The following is a 19,011-nucleotide window of genomic DNA, read 5'->3' as shown; positions in this document are numbered from 1 at the left end:
GTGCTGGAACCAGGTTTCCAAACCCTTGGGATGTCTTGATATGGTCTACAATGTTTGCACACCATTTTATGGCTTCGTGCCACTTTGCTCCGCGTAGATCCGAACCCAGGAAAATCCTTAATTCTTATTAATGTGCTGTTATAGATTAGATCTACTTTTTATGGTCTTTAAGCAAACATTTAACATGATTAACCAGTTCACGCACCCAGAAAGATATAGATTTACATAAATTCATAACATAAGCATACACGCATAGATCAAATAGTTATATCAACCATGAATTAGCTAGATCCTCAATAATTCAGATTTAACACAAAATTTTAGAATCAACTTATCTATATTCAATTCTTCCACCAATACATCTAGATCCGCCCTGCGCACTCAGCTGCAGAGGTCTGCGTACATAGTTGCAGACTCTAGTAGGCCTCTGCGCACACAGCTGCAGAGCCTCTAGTTACCTACCAACACCCTTGACTCGGACTTACAGATGCTTCAAGATTTCGTTTTTTAAAAACCCATTACATTCCAGATCCAAAAATACATACCAAAAGCTACCTTCTACACTTAGAACCTCGCTCTATTTATACATTCCAATAATCCATGGACCATGGGCAAGTCGAGTTACTTCCTATTATTTTGTATTATTTCTTGGGCGGACAACCCTTTGACTCAATGTATTACATTTGGCGCTCCACATATTTTGGAGTTCTTACAATATTTTCATCCTAATTTATAGGCTATAAGCCTTAAATTGTTACACGGGACCTCTGCTACCCAATAGATCACTAAAGTTTTTGGAATTAAAAATGAACTTAGAGCCCATCAACTCAAAAATGAGTTGCTCACATTGGAGCCCAATAATTTTTCTTCCATTGAAGATTTTCTGTCCAAGTTCAAGACCCTTAGACTTCTATTGGAAGGTGTTAAGGTTAAGAAAGAAGATGTTAACCTTATCTATTCCATTCTTACTAAGTTAGGACCAACCTACTCTGTGTTTTTTTCCACCTTCCATTCTACAAGAGAAGCCTTCATTTCTCAAGGACAAGACTACAAGCCCCCTTCCTTTAATGCCCTTTGTGATTCTTTAATAAGAGAACAAGAAAAACTCTTACACCTTGGTCTTCTTAATCTTGGAAACTCTTCTAAGAAAGCCTTAGCCGCTTAGCAACAACCAAATTCAAAGAACCCTAGGAAGTTGTATCCTAAAAAGAATGGTCCTAAACCAAACAAGGGTCCTAAGAAATTTCAGTCTGAAAATGAAAAATCATTTCAACAAAATGATAAGGCAAATAAAAAAAAAGGGAAGAAGACTAATAGACATTTCCACTTTTGTAATCGAGATGGCCACTTAGAATCCAAATTCTTTAAGAAGATGGAAGCCTTGGAAGCAGCAATGAAAAAGCATAACATCCATTTGGATCACTCAACAACTTCAAATTCATCTTTAGGAATAAAACTTTCTGCATGTGGTTGTCAAGCATCTCAATCTGGACATGCACTAAATCTATCTTCTTCTTCTCCTTCTCATGAGTGGCTCATTAATTCTGGAGCTTCTTATCACATGGCTAAAACCAAAGCCATGTTTTCTTCTTTAAATTATTGTAACACTAAAAATATATATGTTGGTGATGATATATCTCTTAGTGTTGTAGGGACTGGAACTGTTCATATAGACAATGGTCAATTCAATGATGTATTATGTGTTCCAACCTTATCCTGCAACCTTCTATCTGTATATCAGATAAGTCATTCAGGTGAAGGTAAAATCGTTGAATTCTCACCTCATGATGTTGTAATTAGGGACCTAAGAGAACCTAGACAAATTTTAGCTACTGGAATTGCTAATGATTCTACAAGGTTGTATAAGTTTAACAACTTTGGGTCATCAAATATTCCCTCGGTATTTGTTTCTCATAATGATGAAGTAAGAAAACTTTGGCATGAGAGATTTGGTCACTTAAACTATCGCTCCCTTCAGAATATATGTAAAGAAAATATGGTGGAAGGTCTTTCAATGGTATCTTGTAGAGATGGTGTTTGTTCTAGATGTGTACTCAGAAAACATCATTGGGATAGTTTTGAAAAATGTGCCTCTTGGCATGCCTCAACCCCTTTACAACTTGTGCATAGTGATTTATGTGGTCCACTTCCAGTTGTTTCATTCTCTGGCTACAAGTATTTCTTAACTTTCATTGATGCTTTCTCCAGACGCACTTGGGTATACTATTTAAAACTCAAGAGTGAAGTATTTAACATCTTCTTGGCCTTTAAGGCCTTTGTTGAAAAACAATCTGGACATCAAATTCTTAAGCTAAGATCTGATAATGAAGGAGAATATGTTAACAACAAATTCATCAACTTTTCACTGAGAATGGAATTCAAATGCAACATACTGTTCCATATACTCCACAACAAAATGTAGTTGAAAGGAAGAATCACACCTGAAAGGAAATGCCTAATTGTATGCTTCAATCTAAAGGACTTAGTATTAATTTTTGGGCAGAAGAAATTAACTGTGAAAATTACATAATAAATCGCACTCCTACTAAGGTTTTAAAGAATATCACTCCAGAAGAAGCATGGAGCTCAATTAAACTAGATGTAAGTCACTTTCGTGTTTTTGGAAGTGAAGCATGGGCTCATATTCCAGATGAGAAACATAAAGCTTTAGAAACTAAGAGTGAAAAATGTATTTTTGTTGGATATTCTGAAGATGTCAAAGGATACAGACTTATTCCACTTAAGTCCAAAAAATTTATCATTAGAAGAGATGTAAAGTTTGCTGAAACTATATCAACCTAAGAGCCTAGTTCAGCGGATGTGCCACCTCTCTCTATCCCTTCTACTTCTGAAAATATTTCTTCTTCAGATGATGACAACGAGGATTACAAGCCTCCCCCACCTTCTCAGGATCCTCCTTCAGCTCCTCAGCTTCCAAAATGGGTCTGTGCTACTCGGGATGCAGCAGGTGTTCTTGCCAGTGATCCTACAGATCAACGACGTACACGTTCTTAGTTAGATAGAGCCTATTCTTTACTAGCTCAAGCTTCACTAATTATGATCCTGAAACCTTTGCGGAAGCTTCAGGCCATCCAGATTGGGACGTAACTATGAATGAATAATATTTTTCATAATTGGAAAATGATACATGGGATCTTGTTCCCCTTCCAAAGTGACGAAAACTTGTTAGATGCAAATGGGTTCACAAAACCAAGTATGGACCAGATGGAAAGTTGATAAACATAAAGCTCATCTTGTTGCTAAGGGTTTTTCACAAGTTGAAGGCATTGAATATACGGAAACCTTCTCCCCTGTTGCCAAAATGAACTCTATCCGCCTCGTTCTTTCCCTTGCTGCCTCTTTCAAATGGGAAGTCCATCGAATGGATGTTAAATTTGCCTTCTTACATGGGGACTTGCATGAAGAAATATATATGGAACTGGCTTTATACAAATAGACTCTAGCCTTGTATGTCAGCTTAAGAAATCCCTTTATGGTCTCAAGCAAGCCCCTCCGGCTTGGTATGCCAAAATGGATAGCTTTCCTTTAGAAACTAGATTTTCTAGGTGTCATTCTGAAAATACTGTCTACACCAATAAAGTGGGAAAGTCTCTTATCCTTCTTGTTCTTTATGTCGATGATCTTATCCTTACTGGTAGTGATCCCAACCTTATAAACCATGTGAAGTCCAGTCTTAAAAATAAGTTTGAAATGAAAGACTTAGGACACTTGCATTATTTTCTTGGTCTTCAAGTCTTGCAATCCAAGGAAGGTATTCCCCTTTCCCAGTCCAAGTATGCACGTGATCTTCTACGCCATTTTCACATGGAAGACTGTAAGCCATCCCCTTCTCCCTTTCAATCTGGAGCCAAACTTTCAATGACTTGTACTTCCCCTAAAGTTGATGCTACCTTATACCATTAACTTTTAGGAAACCTTTTGTATTTGACCCATACTCGTCCTGACATTTCCTTTGCTATTGGCCTTATTGCTCGATTTATGAAAAACGCACATGAAATTCATTGGAAAGCAGCTAAAAGAATACTTCGTTATGTTCAAGGTACAATTCAGTTTGGGATTCATTATAGTGTAGAAGCATCTCCTCTATTGGTTGGTTTCACTGATTCTGATTGGGCTGGTGACCTTGATGATAAGAAGTCTACTATAGGTTATGTGTTCACTCTTGGTTCAGGACCTATTACATGGGCTTGTAGAAACAAAGTGCCATTTATCTTTCTTTAGCAGAAGCAGAGTCTCGTGGTGCTGTAGAAGCTAGTAAGGAAGCCCTGTGGCTTCGTCAGATCCTATCAGAGTTTGGCTTTCAGCAGCAACATCCGACTACACTTTGGTGTGATAATCAAAGTTCCATTCAACTATGCAAAGGTCAAGTCCAACATCAGGATAGTAAACAAATTGAACTACACATGCACTTCATCAGAAAGCTCATTCATGACCATGTTCTTGAAGTGCAATATTGTTCAACAGCTAATCAAGTTGCAGACATCTTTACAAAGGCTCTCATAGAGGGGAAGTTTACTAAACTTTGATTTATGGTTGGATTTCAAGAAGTTGTCACTAAGGGGGGATAGGCTCTAATTCCTCCTTCATTTGTACATCCTTCAATCCTATCCCAAGTTGTTCTTAAGGGGGGATGTTAGGATATTCCGACACATAGGAAATAGTTAAGTATAACTTAGTCTAGCATAGAGTTAGGTAAAGTGTGTTTCTTTACTATGTACTTTTGTAACTTACAATCTGATGATCACGATATGTAGTGAGCCAACGGTTCATTCTCTCCTCGGTATTATCAACACTTGATCCGTGGCTTAACACCTGATTGGTCCATGATATCTATTTAAAGAGAATGAAGGGTCATTTGTAGGGTAACCGTTCATGAGAGAAGCTTATGTAAATTTCCATTATTTTATTAATAAATTGCCTAAAGTGGCCGCGTTGGCTCAGGTCATGGACTGTTTCCCTCTTTGAGGGTTTTAACCACATCAACAATACTGGTGTATTGATCTGTGATCTTTTTGTGAGCAGTGTCCTTTGGTGTTCTGTATGAGGAACTTACCCTGTAAATTCCTACATTAGATTGGTCTATGGCGTTGAAGCGGTGATTCCTATGGAGAACATTGTAACTATTCTGCACATAACAGCTTTTACAAATATGGAAGATCATGAGGATTTGGAGGAACGACTCGGGTAGCTAATGGAGTTAGAAGATGAATAATTTCTAGCGGGATTCCACCAAAAAGTGTAGAAGGAACGCGAAAATACATGGCATGATCGCCATATCAAGCTTTGCACCTCCAAGATAAATGATCTTGTGTTGTTATACGATAGCAAGTTCACCAAATTTCCGGGTAAATTCTAGATGCATTGGTTAGTACCATATATTCTCAAGGAAATTACAGAGGGTGGAACAATTTAGCTCGCGAAGCTAAATGGTGAAATTTTTCTGGGAAAAGTGAATGGGAGTCGGCTGAAGCTATATAAGGGGGATCCTGCCCTTGTTCAATGACTATATGAATGCAGGACAGTCCTAAAGGCCACTGAAAGGGAGCGCAAGACTATAAACTACACTGCTCGACTAGGAGGACATTGCAGCAAGCAGTTTGCACGAATATTGATGAGGGTGCACTAGATAAAGCTACACTCAGGACACTACACCATGGAGGAGGGTTCCATGTAGCCCAACCCAAAAATAGTCATTGGAGTCACTGTAGTTGATTGGACTGAGAAAATATCATTAGGAAGAGTGGGTAGGTGGCAATTAATGAGAAAATATTTGAAAGTCTTCCACCAAAGGTGCATTTATGACAAAGTTATGGAGGAAACGGTTGGATTTGAATCGGAAAATCGCTATAAGTATGTCCTGTTGGTATGCAAAGAAACAATTTGTTGCTTAAGAATTTCTTGCATGAACTAAGAAGTTTGGGAGGTTTTGTTTAAACACCTACAGCTAGCTCATTATTCTGATACAATCCACCGAGTTTCTTTGGAGAAGATATCTAAGCCTATGAGTTTTGATGCCACGATGTCTGAGGCCTCAGCTCCAGAAGCTCCGTGCATAGAAGCTACACTAGCACTACCTATGGTGCCAAGGTCGCCTAGGCAAAAGCAGCTTGCTTCTAAGCCAAAGCAAAAGAAATTAGTCATCGAACCAGTGCACCACTCACCCAGAAAGCATCCGCAGGAGGTGTAGCAAAAGGGAAAAATGGACAAGCAAAAGCAACATTTTTGTTCCCCTAGATCTAGACGAAGAGGAACTCCGCCAGGGGATTGAAGAGTTGGATGCCGAGGATGCGGAACCAATCACTATGCTTCTGGCATATGTGCCTCCATGAAGAGGATAGAAGAAGGTGACCAAAGACCCTGATTCCAGCAAGTTTTCAATTGCTACATCGCTCCTCCTAGCTGAAGTTCCATTTGAGGGTATGCTCTTAGTGCGCATACCAACATTAAAGATGGAAGACTGGGACCTCTCTGACCAGGAAAAATTCCCCCATCTAGTGACAAATCAATACTATGAATATACAGGGGTCACGAAGTTGGAACCAATGAAATGGGTCCATGGAGTTCAACTAGTGGGGCTATTACACATGCTATTTGTACCCCATTTTCACTGCTCTAGCATCAACACGACATGTGTGCACCAGTTGCTGACATTAGTGCATGATGGGTGTTTATGGCTGTATGAGCCTATCCCCATCACGAATATGTTAATCCATCGGATTACCAAGCTACCCTATAAAGGCAAAGACCCGATAAAGGAGTTTGCAAGCAAATCTAAGGAAAAATAACTTGCAGACTGGATGAAGAACAAGTTTGGGCTTGTAAATGGAAAGAACGGATATTCTGTCCACTCCATAAAAGACCAGGCAGTGTAGTTTTAGGCACAGATCCTAGTAGGAAAAATAATGTGGAAGTGTCGCACGGATGAAGTTACCACGTCAGTCATTTCATCAACAGTGCAGTGTGCGATCGGGGTCTAGTATAATTGGGCCTAGTATCTTTGTAGAGAGTTTTTGGTGAAATGTCATGAGGTGTAAGAGAAGAGCCAACCGTTACACTATGCGTGGCTCTGATTACTAATTGTGTTGGTGGCATGGAGGCTTCCAGAGGATAGTCAGTTCCCTCCACTGAATGAGACCCTCCTAGAGGTAGTGAAGTTCGCTTCGTTGTGGCAGACAAAATATGCGGAACGGAGTATAGAATCTAGGGTATTTCGGGTATTCATGGATATGGACATCCACAGGAATGTAAACTAGACGCCAAGGTTATCTCCCACCTTATTTGAGCAGCTGAGAGCCTTCGTAGAATTTAAGGAAGGCTTTCACAATGTCTAGATCTGCGCATGGAGAGACCCTCAAAAGGTATGGCACAAGCTACCTTGCTTAGTAGTCGACATAGATATACATGAGGTTTTGGGTGTATGGCCAACAGAGTGGCGCGAGCCTACCCAGTTGGATGTTGGGACAAGCAAAGCAATAGAAAGCTCCTCCACACAGACCTCTACGCAAAAAAAATAAAGAAAAAGAATAGGCAGTCGCGCAGGAGAAGGCTACCCAAATGAAGAAAAAAGAAGTTGCTACTACAACAACTGTAGAGAAAGAGTGAGTTAAGAAGGAGTGCACTGCTAAAGAGCAGGTTGAGAAGGAAAAACAAGATACTGAAGCAAGCAACAAATCAGCTTCGTAGAGCAATGATGAGCAAGAGATATCTATGTAGGGAGGCGTTGGGCGTGAGGAGGTGTCCACCCCCTTTAAATTCCAGAAGTGCACCCAAGAGATGGCAACAGGTCTATGAAATAAGTGAAAATTAGAGAAACAATCACAGGTGGTCCCTCTTATTCCCATAGAGGGCGATTTAAATGAAATTGGTGACAAGGTCCGTGATACCACATCCGAGCTATGGTCATACTTTGAGCAGCATTACATGTAGACACTAGAGAGTGTCCACAAGGATCTGCGCAAGCTGAAGATCCAGGCTGGTCGAATCCATGGGAGCATTGGGCAAGTGAGAGCAGTGCAAGCAAGCCTGATTCAAGCAAGTGTGAGTGTTCCATAAGTGGAATGAATAATGGACCTAAGGATCATTCCTTTACGAGAAGGATCCTTGCGAGTAGATAACCAGGAAGACCACAACACAATAGAAAAGATCAAGGGTATTCGAATCAATGTGGCCGCGCTGCCACTCCAAGTCCTCCATGCTTTACATCAGGGGGTCTCAAATGAGTTACAGATTAGGATGAAGTGTGCCCTTGTGGTCCTCAATGAATGTAAATTCAATAATGAATAGATGTATTAGGAGAAGACACAAGTGCTCAAGGCGAAAGAGGAGATGCAAGCACGGAGTAAAAACCTAGAGTCAGTAATTGAATAAGGCTGTCAAAAAGTTCCTGAATTACATATCCAAGACGATGCACAGGTTGAGACGAAAGTCAGAAAGTTAGCTGTTGCGGTGCGTGATGCCAAAGAGGAGGTTGGGCGAGTCACTTTCAAGTTCCAGATGAAGATAGCCAAACTCCATCTCAACCTTCAACCAACTACACTACCAGAAGTTCGGGAACAAAGAGGTGCAACTATAAAAGCATCACTGGGTCAACTAGATGTTGCAGTTCATGGTTGTGACTAGCTATTCAATCAGGCAACGGGCCTATGGGATACATTGCAGGAGGAACCTAAGTTGCGATAGTTGAACATAGAGATCAGGGAAGCAAAACTTAAATATGATGAAATCAGTACAACTGCATGGACATTGGCGTCAGTCCAACACTTTGTGCACTTGTAGGAAGGTAAGGCAATTCAGATGCAGATCCAGGAGCTACAGGAAAAGCATTCCCTACTAAGAGACCAACTTCAGCCTTGGACAGAGGAACCCAGTCAAATTTCACAAAATATTCATGAAAAGTTGAAGGCCATCTAGCAAACCCAACAGACTACGCAACTCGTAGTGGAGCAGCCAACCATAGAGAAAGTAGTCCAGGATGTACAGCAAGCAGCAAAACAGAGTACCACAGAGCTTCAAACATTGATCAAGGCATTCATCGAACTCTGCCAGAAAGTGGAACAACCAGTTGAGTGACTCAAGGGTGAGTCATGATCTTTGTGTTGGGGGCCTATTGGGATGAGGTCCCCAGGGGTAGAATTGAATTAACTTAGTCATTTTTTGTAAAGAATTTTGTAAAAGATGTAAAGTCTCCACGAAATGCGGATGTGAAGTGCGCATATAGATAGGAGTTAAATGGGTCTTTTCCCCTTGTTTCCAGGGTAAGTGATAGGCAGTTTTGAAGACTCACCCATGAGCCGAGGGCCATGGTATTGTATTAGAAAGGCCATAAGTAGTTGAGTCATAGCGAGTCTTAGAGATAAATTTTCATAGATAAAAATAGAGAGATGAATGAATGAATGATATTGTAAAGGTTTGATAGACAGGAAGGTATTTTCATGTCAGTAATGAAGGAAAGTCTCATGAGCTGAGTGCGTGGAGGCCTAGTATCATCGACAACTTAGTGCGTGGACCCCTGCAGCTGAGTGTGTAGGGTAGTTGAAGTCTATACTGAAACAATTTTGATTAATGAAGACTTATTTTGGGTTGGAAATATTTGCATTTGTGTTTTATCTGTTTACCTGTTTATCTTGCTTTGAATATTGTTCCCATGAGTTAATCGAAGTAGAAGAAAGGTCTGTGCTATGGCAGATCTAGGTCACAAAAACCCTAGAAGGCATACTTATGTGCACAAAAGTAGTGGGGCTATATTCTTAGGGTTTGAATAACACCATTAAAGGGATTTGAAAGGAATTGAAGGTCTTTAAGGCTGGTTTGAGGGTTTAAGGTCTATCAGAAGGTTAGATATGCGCGGAATCAGATCTAAGGTACAAAAATACATCACACTCATCTCTTGATGTAGAAACTTGGTCTTGCATTCCCCAATACTGCTTCGGGTGAGACTACAACCTATGCTACGTAGGTTGTTACCGAAAGGGCCAACAGTTGAGGGTTTTGTTGGTTGGCGCAACTAACTTCGAACCTGGATCAGGACCCCTCAAGCCAACAATACTTTATCTTGATATGACAAGATGATGATCAAAGAAAAGGAGAAGGAGACAATGTTGGGAGACACTTGTGAAGTAGCAAAGGTAGGTTGATCATTGAACAAGAAGATGAGGGGAAATTAGATTGTGACAAAGGTTGGAAGATCAAGATCATAGTGAAAACTCCCTATTTTTAGCCCCTTGGAGGGTCAAGATGAAGGACAAAGAATATCTTTCAAACCTCTCATGAATATTGAAGACGATGCAATAAGAGGTGCAACTTAGCATTGCCATCTCATCATGGAATCTATGTCACCATTGTCAAGTTGTGACTTGTACCAGTGCCATCAAAATTTCATGTCTGTCCATGTGTCTTACCACATCATTTATGAATATAATGATGTAATTATGAAAATAAAAGAAAAAATGGTAGTGTGTGGAAGTCCAAGAGTCATATGTGGAATATGAAAAGTCACATAGTCATATATAGATAAAAAAGTCTTTAGGAGAAGTCCAAAAGTCATATAGAAGTGCAAAGGTCACATTAGAAGTCCAAGAGTCATGAGGGTAACTCAAGAGTCATAGGAGATATGAAAGGACATTCCTATTTTTATAAAAGAAACCTCATAACTCAATCTAATGGCTTTTGAAGGCTTATCCTTTGGAGAGGTAGCCTTGGATTCTCTAGCTTAGCATAGGAGAGATCATTCTTTGGAGAAGCAAGAGGTGACTTAATGTTCCACTATTGGATCTAGTGGCTTGTCATTGTAACTATGTACTTGGATATTTCACCTAATAATTAGAAGCTCAATGAACCAACACATTTTCAATCATGTATCATGATTGTAGTAAAACTATTTGTTATATGTTTGTGGTATATGGTTTTTTCACATGTACTAAGGAAATTGAACTATTTCGGTGGCTTTGTTATCTATCTTGTTGAATGTGTGTTGTATTTTCTTTAATGATCATTGTGTCTATGTGTACTACTTCATTAGATATATAATGAATATTTTCATGCTCTTTTGTGTCTCACTTAGGTTAGCACTATTACTTCCTTCAAAAGACTCACTCCTCGTGAAAGTCTCCTTTTACACATTATAATTGATGTTTCACAGTGTCAACTTTCTTGCTGATTTCAAAGGAAAAATGATATGGGGAAATATTGGTGGCCACCTTCCTATTCCACTTGGACCCCCACCACTATTTCTTTCATTTTTTCAGTTTCCTTAATTGTACCACAATTCACTATTTTTGGCATTTTTTTGGGACCTGAACGTTTAGAGCCATTTTGAGGCCCTAATCGACATTTTTTTCTGGAAAATGGGAAAACATGTGTTCTTGCCTCATGTTTTGAGTCAGAATTTGTAGTCCTCAAATAGATATTTCTAACGAATTATTGTGTGCATCAAACAGAGATCATATGCCAAAGTTACGACCCCGGGAAGTTGATGTACCAATTTACCCAAACTAGGCCCATAGTTTTGGCACTTCATCTCCTAGGGTTAGGTTTTTGGATGTTTAGGGTTTTGCATTGTTTCTCAATAATAAATATGCCTTCAAGCCTCATTGTAACATAGTTCAAAGGCATGTAGCTGCCACATCTCTTCCCAAATATAAGCTACCATCTTTTGAGCTAATTTATTTTCATTTTTGTATGTAAGCATATTTCAGTTCTTTGATATTAATGAAATGAAGTTTTATTTCTGGTGCATCTTTGTGTATATGTGTTCTTTTGTATTTTTTTCATTCCTACATAAGTCTAGGTCATTGGCATCAAAGTGGTCTGCTCTTTCTCTATTTTTCCATGCATGTCCCCAACGAGGTCAGGGTATAAGGAGTTAGGGATTGAATTGGTTGAACCTTTACAAGACCAACCTCAGAAACCCTGATGGCCTCCCATGGTGGAAGAAACGAAAGATGAAGGGGTAGGAGATCCTTTCAAAATGTTGCTCGAGGAAGCCCTCAAGTGATAGAGGGATGTGATGATGGATAACTTTGCTTAGATCCTTCGATGGATACCCATAGGTGACACATCTTCATCCAACAGCCACTTTAGAGGTACCACTTTTTTTAAGGTACAAGTTAACTTTGATATATACATATCTGAAGGCCAGAAAGATGCAGACACTGTAGATAGATGGTTAAATTGGTTGGAAGGTTATTTTTTAGTTCATGACTTTTCCAATCGAGAAAATATTACTTTTTCACTTCTCAAAGCCACCCAACATGTAAAGGACTAGTGGGAAACCTACTATGAACAAAAGGATAAGAGGGAAGCCTCATTGTTTTCAGTCACACCCACTTGGAATTCTTTCTGAGATGCCATCAAGGAACAATATTCCCTTTTCGGGAGCTATGAAGATAAATACATAAAGTGGACCACACTACGGTAGGAAAGGGAGCAAGATGTGTCATAGTTCAAAAATGTTTTTCATACCCTTATCACGAAGCTGGTTATCAAGGATTCTGAGCGATATTTGGTACTCAAGTGCTGCGACTATCTACACAAGTACATCTAGGAAAATATGAAGTTCCTAGACATCTCCTCGCATGGCAATGCCTATTGATACGTTTTCAATATCTAGCAAAAAAGTAAATAGAAGAAGCGAGACTTTGGATATGTGAATTTCAAGCAAGGGAAAGGTGCCCCCAAGCCATAGAACAAAGGACAAAGCCAAGGTGGGGTGACCTAGGACAACCTACCAAAGACACAAGTGAAAAACAACACCATGAAGACAAAGAAGTACATGAGGAAATGGTGTGAGTTACATAAGAGCCCCACACGCAACACAAGTTAGTGCCAAGCCAAGCAGTCACTAGTGGTCAAGACGAAGGCTTCCCAATCATATTCATGTTTTGAATCTAAGTCAGAAACTGACAAGGGGAATGAGAAAAGGAAGATAGTTATCAATGTGGATCCTAGTTCCACTGTTTCCATCACCAATATCTAGAAGGATGAGCCTGAAGATCAAGAGGAGGGGGAGCGGCTCTTCCACTCACAAATCTAGGTGAAGGGTTCCCCGCTGCAATTCATTGTCTACAACAGGAGCCAAAAGAACCTCATTTCAGTAGGGGTTGTGAAGTGGTTGGGACTATTGACCACACCACACTAGCAGTTGTACATAATCGGGTGACTTAACCAAGGGCGAGATCTTCACATTAGCCAACAATGTCGCCTTCCTTACAACATCAATCCCTTCACGGATGAGGTATTGTGTGATGTTTCTCCTCTTGAAGTTTGTGATGTATTATTAGGCCAACCATACTTGTAGAAGCGACATGTTGTGTATGTGTCTATGCCTCACACTGTTATTATTACATTGGGTGATAAGCTATACAAGATACGGGAGATAGCACCGCCTACCTCCATTTCTTTGATGAGTGCAAAGCAATGCCATAAGACCATTTCCTAGACAGGGAAATTTGTTTTCCTTATGATTCAACCTTAGGGAAAGAATAAGATTATGGCCACGACCTCCATATAAGACTCCTTCGCATGAAAACAACAGATGTACAAGGTTATGGAGGAGCATAGGCACATATTCACCTCACCCACAGGGGTACCTCTACACTATCAAGTCAAGCACTCCATTGATATAACCCTGGGTGTGTTGCTACCCAATGGACCAATCTATCGATGGTCTATTCTAGAGAATGATGAAATCAAGAGGAAGATTCAGGAACTATTACAGAAATGGCACATCAGGCCAAGTTCATCACCCTATGGGAGCTCGATTGTATTGGTACAGAAGAAGGATGGGACCTAGAGACTCTGTATTGACTACTGGGTGCTAAATAATATCACTATCCAGAACATGTATCCAATCCCACATATTGATGACCTTCTAGACCAGCTTAAGGGGCCCAAATATTTAAGCGATATTAACTTGAAGTCTGGTTATCACCAGGTACCAATCGAACCCTCCAATGTGTGGAAGACTGCCTTCAAATCCAAGGAGGGCCTTTTTGAATGGTTGGTCATGCCTTTGGGGTTGAAAAATGCCCCCATAACCTTCATGAGAATGATGGAAAACATATTATGATCCTTCACCAACGAATTCGTGGTGGTGTATTTGGATGACATTCTGAGCTTCAGCCAGAGTCGAGAAGAGCACCTCCACCATATTCGACAGGACCTCCAAACCCTGCGACAACACAAGTTGTGTGCCAATTTGGACAAATGCACTTTGGTATGACCCAAGTACAATATCTAGGGTACGTTATTGATGAGTGAGGTGTTCATGTGGATCTAACCAACATATGATTCATTCGAGATTAGTCAGCCCTAACCACTCTAATAGAGCTTCATAGCTATTTGGGCCTTGCCAACTTCTATCGTAGGTTCGTGTTGGGGTTCTCTCATATCACTTGGTCATTGATTCAAGCCAACAAGTGAGGAGTGAAAGAAAAGTTATTTTGGTCCGAGTCCCAACAACAAGCATTTGCTAAGTTGAAGCATTGCCTATAGTTTGTACCAGTTCTCACATTACCAGACCTACAACAACCATTTGAAATCAAGACAAATGCCTCCAACTATGTTAATGGTGTAGTTCTTATTTAGTAGGGGCATCCAATGGCATACCATAATGAGACACTTTTAGACATAGTATGAGAGTATCCCACCTATGACAAAGAGACGTATTCCATTGTGCATGTCTTCCAACAATGGAAGCATTACATTATGGGGAAAGAAATGATCATCCACAGAGACCATCGACTCCTAAAGTTCATACAAACACTAGGAATTTGCAGAACAATCGCCATTACAAATGGTCCACATACTGCAATATTTCCATTTGACAGTTAAGTACAAGGAGAGAAGCACCAACAATGTTGCAGGCTACCTCACCTGACCGTCGGTCATAGCGATGACTACTATGCTCGACTCTTGTGGGCATGACACTGCGGGGTGGCCACATCTTTACAACAACAATCCAAAATTCGACAACACATACCAGATGCTCCTTGAAGGTAAACAAGTTCCAAAATTTCACTTGCAAGATACACTGATATACCACCTGGGAAACCTCTATGTTCCTTCAAGCGAGTGTGCCAAGATGATTTGGGATGCACACTACATTCAGGTCACTAGACATTTCAGGGTAGAGAAAAAATTGGCAGTACTGCAGAAGTATTTTTATTGGCCAAACCTCTGACATGATGTTGGGAAGTACATTAGATCCTGCACTGCCTTCACCATTATGAAATTGACCATCAAGAAGAAAGGCCTATATGCTCCTCTGCCTAATCCTATTCGACCTTGGGATTCCATCTCCATGGATTACATGTCATGCCTTCCTTCTACTAAGCATGGCAACAAATACGTTTTCATGGTTGTCAACAGATTCTCTAAGATGGCCATTTTGGTGGCTTACAAGAGGAGTATCACAACACAAGCCACTGCGAAGCTCTTCTTTGAATGGGTGTGGCTACACTTTGGGATCCCACATTTCATTATCTCAGATGGGGATAGCAGGTTACTAAGTACATTTTGGTCAAGTCTCTGGTCGATGTTGGATACGAAGCTTACTAAGTCCATGTCTTTCCACCCCCAAACTGATGGAAAAACATAGGTCTTCAATAGGATGATTGTACACATTTTGTAGATGTAAAAACTCGAAGCATCCATGCACATGGGATGAAATCATCCCATATGTCCAACACAACTAAAATGGAGCTCTCCATAGCTCAACTGGCCACAACCCTTTTCAAGTGGGATTGAGATTCTAGCCACTATGTCCCATTAATGTGGCCATACCATTTGCAGCTACTCTGATAGATTCATCTCATGTCCAGTCTGAAGCTGACAGGGATAACATCTTCATTGAGTGCATTGAGCACATCTACCAACAGGTAAACGACATATTGGACAAAGCCAATGCTAAGTACAAGCAGTGTCATGATCAACATCGGGTGCCACACAAATTCCAGGTGGGCGAGAAAGTTTGCTTACATTTGTAGAAGGATCACCTCGCTGGGCCCCACTGCAAGCTTCGCTCGCTTCGATATGGGTCTTACACCATCACTAAGGTTGTAGGGGAAAATAATTTCCAACTCAACATTCCACCATTCCTTGGTCTGCACCTAATTTTCAATGTGGATTGCCTTCAACCATACTTTCCACCATTATTGGACACATTAGACATTACAGAATAACTCACACCAACAGAGTTAAACCCATACTGCATGGAGCAGGCCACAATTGATCGAAGCATGGAAACATAGATCAAGAATACTCATGAACAACATATACAATTGTATAAGGTTTTCAAAGCTAGCCAACTCCTACACCAAGGCAAGTGGCTCACCATGGACCAAGTTTGGTAGAAGTTTCCCCATCTCATGGAGGCACTCAATACCATAGGAACAATTGCTTCCTAAGGAGGCAGGACTGATCCAGGTGGATATTGGTGGCCACCCACCTATTCCACTTGGACCCCCACCACTATTTATTTCAGTTTTTTAGTTTCCTTAATTGTAGCACAATTTATTAATTTTGGCAAATTTTCAGGTCCTGAACTTTTGGAGCCATTTTGAGGCCCTAAAAGATGTTTCTTTGGAAAAACAGGCAAACATGAGTTTGTGACTAATGTTTGTGGTTGAAATTTGTATTATTTGGATAGATATTTCTAACGAGGTATTGTGCACATCAAACGAAGATCGAATGCCAAAGTTACGACCTCGGGAAGTTGATGTACCAATTTACCCAAACGAGGACCATAGTTTTGGTGCTTCATCTCCTAGGGTTAGGCTTCTGGATGTTTAGGGTTTTCAATTGTTTCTCAATAATAAATAGGCCTCCAAACCTCATTGTAACAGAATTCAAAGGCATGTATCTACCACATCTCTTCTCAGAGATAAGCTACCATCGCCCAAGCTAGTTTATTTCCATTTATGTATGTAAGCATATTTTAGTTCTTGGATATTAATGAAATGAAGTTTTATTTATGTTGCATCTTTATGTAGATTTATTTATCGTTCGATAAGTATGATTACCAGGATGCCCTTAAAAGGATTAATCAACTAAGAATGAACCCTAATGAGTGAGTTGAGGATTTTTCTAATCAATTTCTTCACCTTATTTATGAATTTCCTCAAGAAGATATAGATTGGGATTTCTTTCAAAACAAAAGTTTGAGTGTTTGGTTCATATGTCTTTACATGGTGAGCCCAAACCCCCTGCTGTTTCTTCTACCCAAAATTTTTTATATCATGAGACACCCCTAATTTCAAAGGAGGAGCCTACTATTCCTTTTGTTCCTTATCCTCCTCTTTTTTTAGTTCTGATGTGGGTGCTCCTTACGATGATGTTAAAGTTGGGAAATCTGCAAATCAAATGGGTTATTTGTCCCTTCAACCTTCATCCATTTCTCATGATCCATATATGATGGAGAAAACCTGGGAATGGTTTATGGAGCCTAAGGTGAATACTAATACCTCCATTATGCAAGAAGATACTAACACTCATAAATTCAGTCCTAAATATGATTTGGATACTTGTCATTCCCTATCATCTCTTTCTCATGACCCATTGTCCCTTGATCTTCCTAATTAATCTCTTTTAAATCCAAGCAATGAACAGGTGCAAGGTAGTCACATTTTGTAGGTAGAGGAGCAAGAAGGTGAATATTATTTCAATCTTTCTGTTGTCACATTATTTAGTTTTGATAAATTAGCATATTAGTCAAAATAATTTTAAAATGTTAAGTTAGGATATGGATGCAAGAGAAAGAAAAGATAAAATGTTAGGAAAATTTGATGTTTTATAGGCATCCATATCAATAAAATGTTAGGTGTTAGCTGCCCTAAATAAAGAAGGCAAAAGGAAAATAAAATGCTAGGGAAGCAAAAGAAAAGGAAGGCTTCATTTTATGTTTTTGAAAATGCACAGGCTACTAGTCTAAATGCACCATAATCAAACATCAAATGTGTTTTCATGTGCAGAAGAAAAAGAAAGAAGAGTAAAGATTTACTCTAAGGTTTTTATATTAATTTTGGGTATTAATACTATTCCTAAGTTCTAAATCCCTATCCCTAAGTATTAATACTATCCTAAGTTTTAATCCCATATAACCCCTCTGCTCATAATTCCCTTCATTCTCATTTCCCTAAGTTTAATACCCCTCTTATATCACACATTTCCCAACACAATATTACATCAATTCCTGATCCCACTGAGCAATCTCGTCACAACATGGTTAATTCCCTGCCATGTCATGATTCATCTCCGCCCATCTTCCCACATCCGATGACCCACATGCAATTTCCGCCCCCCTCTCCATCTGAGTTTTACCACCGAGGGAGTTTGAAATGGGTGGTATATCAAACCGCGCCGACCCCTACGTGGATGCTCCACAACATTTCAGACCCTACATGAGTAAAACCACAAACCACTCACCCCCCTTTGAAAAGTTGATTCCTTATTCCCAATACCGCTTACCTTACCATTGCACTATTTCCATTCCTCTTCTGCCACCTCATCCATATGTTAAACTCCATCAAATCATATTCTTTCCCTCTAGATTCAGCCCGTTAAGAATTTAATTTTCTTAGCCGTTAATTCAATGGAACCACACCACTAGCGGAAAACCAAAATTCCTATATAAACCTCCTTCCTCTCTGTGAACAGGTTACTGAAATCATGTTTATCACTGATAATTGATTTGATTACATGTTTCTCGCCTAATCCCGACATTTTCAACTGCTAGCGACACTATCTATCTGATCATTTCTAGATTATTCCTTTTATTCCTATCCCAGAACCTTTTGTCTGTTCGTGAATTGCCTACTTTCAACCCATTTTTACTCCTTCTCTCAGCCATCACCAACATGCCTCCAAAGGACAAAGGACCTGAGGAAATTGTCAATCCTCTAATCTATCCTCCTGTAGATCTTCACCATGTCCCTATGGCTGACAGAGACTACAAAATTCACAAGACACTCTGTGAGCTTGACCTCTTCGAGATGT

This window comes from Pinus tabuliformis, chromosome 6 (genome assembly GCF_031772625.1).
Source record: "Pinus tabuliformis cultivar Carrire ecotype Pingquan chromosome 6, CPIR1, whole genome shotgun sequence".
NCBI lineage: Eukaryota > Viridiplantae > Streptophyta > Pinopsida > Pinales > Pinaceae > Pinus > Pinus tabuliformis.
This window is presented reverse-complemented; position numbering follows the sequence as displayed.